This window comes from Polypterus senegalus, chromosome 2, assembly GCF_016835505.1.
Source record: "Polypterus senegalus isolate Bchr_013 chromosome 2, ASM1683550v1, whole genome shotgun sequence".
Lineage (NCBI taxonomy): Eukaryota > Metazoa > Chordata > Cladistia > Polypteriformes > Polypteridae > Polypterus > Polypterus senegalus.
Genome location: NC_053155.1, coordinates 135,657,593 through 135,667,724, shown reverse-complemented (window position 1 = coordinate 135,667,724; position 10,132 = coordinate 135,657,593). Strand labels below are relative to the sequence as shown.

The window sequence follows — 10,132 nt, the reverse complement described above, 5'->3', positions numbered from 1 at the left end:
TGGTCAAAAGAAGAGAATGTGGTATACATTTATTAATGAGAGTATGTTAGTGTGATCTCTGATAACCAGATAATTAGACATCAGTTTCATTGTAAGTTTCACTTCTGTACTGTTTGGATTTATCTGTTATCATTTTCAACACAAAATAAAATATTATTGTTGCCACTTCCTATTCATATAGTTCCTTATAAAACCATACACTTCTCCATTGTAACTAAATATAAGCTAACATGTACATACTATAATACCACACAACCTGTCCATTGTTATGGAAACAATAAAAAAAGACATTTGAAGACTTATATCTAATATTGATTTTATTTTTCAGATAGCCAAACCAGGTGGCTCTTGTTCAATGCACTGCATAGCTTCAATGGCTGGTTTCAGCCTTCTGCACTGAAAGGTTCAGGTCAATAGATGGCACATGATCTGAAGTGTGATGTTTGGCAGGTATCAAACTGTTCTTTTTGCATATATTAATCAAATCCAACAAATGTTGCACAACTTTAAAGAGCCGTTCTTTCATTTTCAGCAATGAACCTGTGCATTTTCTGAATCATCAAAACAGATGTAGAACTTTGAACAGGTTTATAACACATGGTGTTTCACCATGACGTATTGGAATATGGATATTATTAAATTCCTAGTAAGTGGCATGGTGTGGAAGTGGTTAGCACTGATAGTTCTATCTGCTGGACTTTGATTCCTGCACTTCTGCAGCCTGCGGAGTCTATATATATTCCCAATGACTGCATGGATATTTCTCCAGGTTATCCAGAATGACTTTGGAAACAGCCTTTTCCTGGCCTCACTAGCCCAATTAATGTGATTGTTGATAATAAAAACCTGTATCAACATAAAAATTAATGTTATTTATATTAATATTTTGTGTCTTATTAAACATAAAAACATGACTGTGAGCTGTCATGCACACATGTATACTGTACCTGTATGTAAAAAGTCATGAAATGCATCATCCTTCAGTCTTGGATCTCTACATTTAGTATTATTCATTAATAATCTTCTGTCCTACCCCAAGACCTAAAGTGAATCAGATGTAACATCAGGTAAATGACAACATATAACATGACTTCTATATGTTAGCTTATTTTTTTTTGTTAACTAAATAATGACAAAGTAAAATCTTTTGTATGTTGTCTGTCATTAATATGTGTCTAATTTATTACTTACTGAGAACTTCATTATGGTTGATTATGCCCTGATGTGTAAAACCGTAAACTGAAGAAGGGTGTACCGTATGTCTGTATTGAAACAATGCATGCATCTTCTATTTTTGTCCATGTATGCATACCAATGCACCAGTTACGTGCACACCTAAATATAAGCAAACCCTACTTATCTTTGAATAACAAAACCGTCAAAATAATAATTAACATACTAAAAAAGTAAACATTTACAATGTATTACTAGACATAACACAAAGAACACTGCTATGAAAGCTAATGCCACCCCAATGAGGCTGAGGCAGCATGTACTTTAAATATGGCTGTAGCGGTTGCATGATGCTAGGGATTTGTTTAATTTATTACTGGGACCCCTGAAATACATCCAGCCTTGAACTGGCTCACATACACTTGCACACAGAAACTCATATATACAGATTCAAATTAATTTGAAAATAAAAAAATATATTAAACAACTAACACATAAATAAAAGTCCTCCCCAATAATTCCTGTAATAAGAAAAGCAGAGACAGTCAGAGTGTTGGGTCACCCATTGGGAAACCCCATATAATTGGAATTGATTTTAAATAAAAACAAAGTGTGTGAATGCAAAATTGAATCTTCTCAGACTGGAGTCCAATTCAGGCTGCACAAGATGTCCAGTCTTTGGGTCATATATCGGCCAGGAAGGAAAAGGTGAGTTCAGGAGGACAAACAACAGAAGTGACATTATGGAGGAGAGCTGTCAGTCATTCAGTCTGCAGAGGGAGAAAAAAAGAGAACGTTATCACACAACACTACCCCTAGGATTGGTGAAAAATTACCATCATATTAGCCCTTAAACCATCTCCGATTTGCACTCGTGACACCCGATGATGATAGTTAATTAACACAGAACAAAACCCAACCAAACACTAAGTACATAAAAATCAATCATAAACACAATAATACAAAGTCCAAACACAGTGCAGAAGAAGATGCAGATTGAAGGTGATAAATGAAGAGAAGTCCTAAGTGAACAGCTTTCAGCATAATATGTAAACGTTTTGTGGTGTAGGTGAAGAACTGCAGGCACTGAGATCACTCCATCCATGAATACATTTACCAACTCTGGTCAGACCACACATACATCGAGGACATAACACAAACACAAATCCAGAAACTGTAATCCTTGGGAAACTAGAGTAATCAAATATTGAGGTGAAGCAGTGAGACATAAAAACTGAGCTGAGCTTATGCTGGCCTCATCTGGTGCACCTTATTTCCTCCAGCATCTCCAGTGGCAACACCTGAAGCTGACCAATGGTGAAGTACTACTGGGGTTTCTGGGATTTGTAGTTAACTTAAGTAGTGCTGCTACTGGGCTGTTGTTCTGGGTATGATGGAATTAGAAAGGAATAATTCAAATTAAAGGAGTAGATGATAGACAAGACAAACTTGTAGTAAGAAATGGGGCACAAGGAGTCAAAAGCAGAAGACAGAATATACCAAACAACAAAGTCAAACAATCAAGCCCAAATGTAAATATTGGGAGAGTTTCTTTGCAGCTTTTGTCATTTTTGTAAAGTGTTGAACTCAGTTGATTGAGTTGCCCTGTGGGACATCCTGAGACTTCATCTTGAAGTAGACGGATGTCATGGCTGATCTGTACACTGATAGTGTGAGTGCCGTACATAGTAGAGGCAGAACCTTGATTCTGTGATTCATCAGGTGTGTGTACTTGCTCCTACTCTGTACGATGCTTACATGGAATTGGATGTTGGGCAGGGTTGTGCGGTCCAGCCGTAGTGGGACATCTGTTAGTGAAGAAAGATCCACTGATCTTGACTTTGCTGGTGGTGCTGTGATCTTCGCAGAGTCAATGGAGGCTCTGATCTGGGCTCTCAAGAGACTGAGTGAGGAGTCTGAGTGTCTGGGCTTGCGAGTGTCCTGGATAAAAACCAAGATCCAGGCATTTAATGACCTCTTAGGTACAGCCATCAGCAGTGTGTCTGTCTACAGAGTGAATGTCAAACTTGTTTAGAAGTTTACTTACCTCGTCAGCAGCATTCATGTCACTAGTGACTCTCCTTTTGAAGTAAGTTGATGTATTGGGAGAGCATGGGAGGCCATAAAGTCACTGGAAAGGGGTGTGTGGCACTCCCAGTATCATTGCAGAAGGACGAAGGTACAGATCTTTAGAGTCCTGGAGTTTCCTGTTTTGCTATATGGCTGTGAGGCATGGAAGCTATCCAGTGACCCGAGATGAAGACCAGACTCCTTTGGCACTGAGTCTTTTCAGAGAATCCTTGGGTAACGGTGGTTTCACTTTGTGCCGAACGAGCAGTTGCTCACAGAGTTCCAACTGAATCTCGTAACCTGAATTGTGAGGGAGCATCAGTTACGACACTACAGCTGTGTGGCGTAATTCCCCATGGATGATCCAGCTCACAGGATCCTCATTGCTGTAGACTCGAGTGGTTGGACAAAGGCCAAGGGGAAGCCCATATAACACCTGGCTGCAGCAGATAAGATGGTCATTTTTGGTGGGTGTGACTGGACTGTGCGTCTGCCCTGAGGGGTTGTCATCTTGGATTCTGAGCTGTTTCTTTGTGTGGTGGGTGCAGCAATGCGTTGCATCAGTGCATGTTTCACAACCTGACCTGATCTGATTCCCAAACTGACTTAATCTAGCTCAGGATATGAGAGGCAGCACTAGGCACAAGGTTAGAAACTATTAATAAGTATTAAAAAGCTTTTAACATTATCACAACCTAAGTTGTAAGTCCTTGACGGCTAAGTTCTCCAGCCTTGCTTGTCAAAGCTTTAAAAAGTGAGAGTTAAGAAAAGCACCCACGTCCAGGTCTGTCTAAACTCCCAACCCCTTAACCAAGGAGCAAATGGGTGGCCAGCTTGGGCAGTTACAAGCCCATTTCTAGGCACACTGTAATTACTGAACAACAGCCCAATGCCATGTGATTCCAGGTGAACTTTCCTAAACGAAGAATTCAGCTGTATGAAACACAGCTTGCCAGTTCCTAAGTAATTTTATTTGTAGTGTATTCTGAACATTGAAAAGAAGCATAAAGTGAAATTCAACTTATGCTCAAGACTCGGTTTTGTTTTGTCCAGAATTAAGTCAAATGGAAACTGAAATGCAGAAAATGTAATTCCATGAAATTGTGAAAAAATGACAACTGCCCCATTGAAGGTGAAAAAAATACATGATTCTTTGTAGAGAAGTTTTTCCCTTTCATATTTGTTGCCACAAGTATTTTAGTAGGGTGATAAACCACACCTTTATGCACACTCCCACAGAAGGTGAGCATTCCTATGTGTTCAATGTTCTTTATATTATTCATATCAAACTGAGCTTATGCAAGCTCTTTAGGATTACCATAGGTGATTCCTTGCACCTTTGTTTTCATTCAGTTATTTTTCATTTGCTTAGTCCAAAAAACAAGCTAAAAAGAATAAATACAATGAACTTAAATACATAGTCAAAAGCATTTTAATCAGGAAACATGAGTACATACTGTGTGGAGAGTATCATGTGGAAACACACATTAATGAGGGTGTGTACAATACACTTCTTAAGGGACTGAAATTCAGTCATGAACTACATTCTTTTTCCCTTTTGTGCTAAATGCATAGGTTAAAAATACACAAACTGAGGGCAAACAGGATGTGACAAAAAAAAAATAAAGCTCTTTATTTTATTGTCCAAATATTTTGATTACCTGACACAAATACAGTAAGTCCCACATAAAAGTAGAGTAGTGAGAAAGTAGCAGTTACTCCAGAACAGTAAGAACACACGACTGGGAAAAAATGGTCTGAAAACAGGTTTTTAAACAAAGAAAAACACACCAGAGAGAAGTAATCAGAAATGAGATTCAAAATCAAAGTAAAATAACAACACAACTATTCAAAGTCCTATCACTAAGGTCTTCACGGTAGTGCACTGTCAATGCCACTACAGCTAAAAGTATTTTTTCTCTTTAAAAGATTCATTATGTGTATGTCAGTGTTACTGAGACACCATCTTAAATAGGGATCCCCTGATGAAGGACACTACCCAGCATCAGAATCATGTGCCTAGCCATACTGTATCATTGCTAAGAACAATACAGCTATAGAAGTAAAGAACATAAAAATAGTGATAACAGAGCAACAGTAAATCCATCTGAAAGGTGCTAAAAATATGCCACTGCCATAACAAAAAGTTAATCAAAGTGTCACACATGCGCATTACAGGATCTGTCAAGGTATGTAATAATCTGCTGGAATGAAAAGGGGGCGCTTATTGCTAACATCATCATCTCCTTCTCTCTCCACAGGGCTGAGAAACCACCCAGTGAGGGCAACTGGCTCTGCCCCTTCTGGTTCCCTTTCCATAAAAGCGCAGGTTTCCCAGAAGGAGGAATCATTTTTGGCAAGAGCCACCCACCAGATGGAGTTCCTGAGAAACTGACCCAACCTGTGGCTAAACCAGATGATTCCTTTGGTTTATTTTTCAGCACCTGATATTTGTTAGGCAAGTATATGAAGAGCATTTATTTTGGTTATATTATTGGATATTAAATGGGAAACTGTTATTCCTGCACCCCGCTACAAATGCATATCAATATCACAAGTATGAATGTAAGTTCTCTAGTGAAACAGAATGTCAAATTTAACATGAGTAGCTGAATCTCCTTGCCACTGACAGTGTCAAATTATTTGTCTAGCAAAACACACGCTTGCAAGTGTGACCTTGGTTCTGGTATTTCCTGATAGCAATATTTACAAATACTCCCTGTGAAATGTAGTGCACAAGTATAAGTCTCTTGGTGGGTTGTGTTTAGCCAAACTACATTTACAAAACATCTGGACTTTTTTCTGACAAATGTCCAAAAAATTCCAAAAGTGGCCTAGGCATACTGCTAACCACTACTTGTTATGATATTATATTACACTTTTGTAGAATTTTGACCCACTGCCATGCACTTGGTTAAACATGCACTACATTGTACTGTGTACACCACACTTGACAATAACTATGAAATGCACAGTCATTCATTTTAAAAAAGCTAACAATATTGTCCACCTACATATCACCATTAAACATACGATACAAATCAAGAACCACCGTTAACCAATCTTGAGTTAAGAAAAAAAGCTACACTGAAATAGAATTAACTGTGATTTTTCCTATAGCCTATGGATATGTTGTTTTTTACTTCTCAGTAAGTGAAACTAATTATTAACTTTTTTTTATTGGTACACTTTTATTCAAACCCACTGTATAATAAGTCACTACTAATTTTAGGCTTAGATTTTTACCACTTTTTGGTTTTGAATAAATCAACTATACATTAATACCATCCAACCTCTGCTCCTTAGGGACAAGCTGACAGAGATGGGAATAGATTCATACCTTGTGGCATGGATCGTGGACTATCTTACAGACAGAGCTCAGTATGTGCGCCTCAGGAACTGCAGGTCTGACATTGTGGTCATCAACACAGGAGCGCCACAGGGGACTGTGCTTTCTCCGGTCCTGTTCAGCCTATATACATCGGACTTCCAATACAACTCGGAGTCCTGCCACGTGCAAAAGTTTGCTGATGACACTGCTATCGTTGGCTGCATCAGGAGTGGGCAGGAGGAGGAGTACAGGAACCTAATCAAGGACTTTGTTAAATGATGCGACTCAAACCACTTACACCTGAACACCAGAAAAACCAAGGAGCTGGTGGTGGATTTTAGGAGGCTCAGGTCCCTCCTGGACCCCGTGATCATCAGAGGTGACTGTGTGCAGAGGGTACAGACCTATAAATACCTGGGAGTGTAGCTGGATGATAAATTGGACTGGACTGCCAATACTGATGCTCTATGCAAGAGAGGACAGAGCCGACTATACTTCCTTAGAAGACTGGGGTCCTTCAACATCTGCAATAACATGCTGCAGATGTTCTATCAGACGGTTATGGTGAGTGCCCTCTTCTACGTGGTGGTGTGCTGGGGAGCCAGCATAAAGAAGAAGGACGCCTCACGCCTGGACAAACTGGTGAGGAAGGCAGGCTCTATTGTAGGCACGGAGCTGGACAGTTTGACATCCATGGCAGAGTGACGAGCGATGAGCAGGCTCCTGTCAATCATGGAGAATCCATTGCATCCACTGAACGGTAACATCTCCAGACAGAGGAGCAGCTGACAGACTGAGGAGATTGTTTCTCCCCCACACTATGCGACTCTTCAATTCCACCCGGGGGGGTAAACGTTAACATTACACAAAGTTATTGCCTGTTTTACCTGCAGTTTTGCATTTTTTCACATTCTTTTTTTATTTCAATAAAACATTTCTCTTTTTGGACTTTAAAATTACGATGCCTTTCAGTATATTTTCCATTCCTTTTTATTTGAGGGCTGGACGAACACGTATGTAGTATCAATAACTACTTATCTTTGCTATAGATGGGAGCCTCTATTGACAAACCCGAGTGGTGGCTCTGAAGTTAAGGATCTGTGCTGGTATCCAGAAAGTTGCCAGTTCGAATCCCTGTCACAGCCAAAAGAGATCCTACTCTGCTGGGCCCTTGAGCAAGGCCCTTAACCTGCAATTGCTCCAGGGGCGCTGCACAATGGCTGACCCTGTGCTCTGACCCCAAGGGGTATGTGAAAACTAACAAATTCCTAATACAAGAAATTGTATAAGGCGAAATAAAGAACAACAAAAAAAAAACCCCAAAGAAATAGTGTCTGCATGTTCAAAATTCAACTTTATCATTATATTGGTGGACTTCACCCCTTTCAATCCCCTTTTATTTAAGGACTAGCAAAATACCCGTGCTTCGCAGCTGCGAAGTACTGCCTTAAAATTTTTATTAAGAAGAAAACTAAACCTTTTTAAACTGAGGGAAAATATACCAATAATTATTTAAGGATCTCTTTGTATACCACATTGTGAGTTCGGCCTTCCGGTTGTAACATGACCAAGCTGTGCGTTGAGCTTACTCTTGAGCATGCAACGTACAGTTGGCCATGTGAACAGTAATCTTGTTTCAAATCTCACAGCTTGGATTGCTGCTGTCATAATCGATTTGAGTTTCATGGTTTGTTTCAATTACGACAGTATTTGTAGGACTTGTGTTGAAGAGACATTCGGCATCTGTCAAGAGTTGTAAGTATACAACTGGTTTCATCGATAACTTCACATCCAGCTTTTGAGAGTTTAAACATTCATAAACATCAAAGTGTCCACTACTGAAATCTTCACCTGTCAATCTAAGATGTTTAAGAGGCATTGGCGGTTGTCAAAGGTGTAAAATATTTGGCCATTTCGGTACACTTGAAAGCGACAACTGAACAATTCAGCGGCAGCCATCAACTCACATGCAGATCCATAGGTGAAGGGCTTAAGCATTTCACTCTTATAGTGCCCCTGTGTAGTATAATTATCTCCTGTATCGTCATCAGTCCACACCTTGAACCTGTCCCAGTCATTCAATACATAAGACACAATGTTCCTCCGGATATCAAGAGTGAGCCTGATATGGCCGTGCAATATGTAACAAAGAGAATGGAAAAGGTAGGTGCCATCTCCGGGCATGGAAACCACTCGGTAAGTGACAGTTCTTTGATCGATGGTAATCACCTCGATAGACATGTTAATGGGGGATGCGGTTGGAATGATAAAGGAAATAGGTACCTGAACAATGTAAAGTAAGTCTAAAATACCCACACAATAACTATAATCGTAATAAATGAACAATAAAACAGAGGAGAAGCCGTGGATTAAATAAAAAGGCTGTAGTTATCAGCAGGGAGACGTGAATCCTGTGGCGAAGCAAGGAAGGGAATGTAGAGACTGGAGCGACGGACGGCCTTATATAGGCAGGCAGCCAACAACGTGGGATGGGGGACCCAATGCCGCCTCACACGGTGACCGAGCTGCAGGCTATGGACGTATATATGTACGTAAGTAGGATTCAGTTAGCGTTGGGAACCCGCGTACCAAATTTCTTAAAGATGGGCCCATAAGTAACAAAGACCGTTGAAAAGTTCAATATGGCGGCCGACAGTGGCATCATACCACGAAATAAGTACCAAATTTCAGCCTTCTACCTACACGGGAAGTTGGAGAATTAGTGACGTTGGAAAGTTCAATACGGCGGCTGACAGTGGCGTCATACCACCGAAATAAGTATGTACATTGGTTTCGGTTAGCGCAGGGAAGCCGCCTACCAAATTTCGTGAAGATGGGGCCATGAATAAGAAAGTTCAACATGGCAGACGTTGTTGACCGTTATGACCGTTACGCGTAGAATTTCGAAATGAACCCTGCTTAACTTTTGTAAGTAAGTTGTAAGGAATGAGCCTGCCAAATTTCAGCCTTCTACCTACACGGGAAGTTGGAGAATTAGTGATGAGTGAGTGAGTGAGTGAGTGAGTGAGTGAGTGAGTCAGTGAGTCAGTGAGTCAGTGAGGGCTTTGCCTTTTATTAGTATAGATTGTAGGTCAGTGTGTTCCACTGGTCTATATACTCTATCTAAAATGCTAACATCTGTCCGTCACGTGATTACTTGCAAACTACTGGGGCTACAGTAGAATCTTGATCTTGGTCTTCATTGAACGCTTATGACCTGCTGCATACTGAGATTGCCAAAACTTTGTGGTGGTAGCAAACTCAAAGACTGACCTGAGCTTGTGGGTTTTTTTTTTTTACAGCAAATAAAGTGGCATTACAGAAAGAAAAAAAAAACAGCAACATTCGCTGAACAGCAAGCAAATTGCAGAGGCCGATGACATGGTGGAGGGCACCATAATAGAAAGAAAGCATAGCACCATCTGTTGAGTGTCAAGTGCAAGATGCAGCAAAATGCATGCGATCATCAAATACATGAAGTGTGGGATACAGAATGCAAGAATAACAAAGTCAGAAATGCATGTGATAGTCGCATACATGTTCAGCATCCAGAAAGAA

At 40.1% G+C, this 10,132-nt stretch overlaps 1 long non-coding RNA gene across 2 annotated transcripts in view; it reads right to left on the bottom strand.

Moving 5' to 3' along the window:
* Positions 1–299: 299 nt before the first annotated feature.
* The window catches only part of LOC120523402, a 51,052-nt gene continuing 41,219 nt past the window's right edge, over positions 300–10,132 (bottom strand). For both annotated transcript variants that reach the window (XR_005632615.1, XR_005632616.1), the window contains 3 exons: positions 1,666–1,943; positions 948–1,041; positions 300–846 (listed from right to left, as the gene is read on the bottom strand). This is a non-coding gene — a long non-coding RNA (uncharacterized LOC120523402). The remainder of the gene's footprint in view (positions 847–947; positions 1,042–1,665; positions 1,944–10,132) is intronic.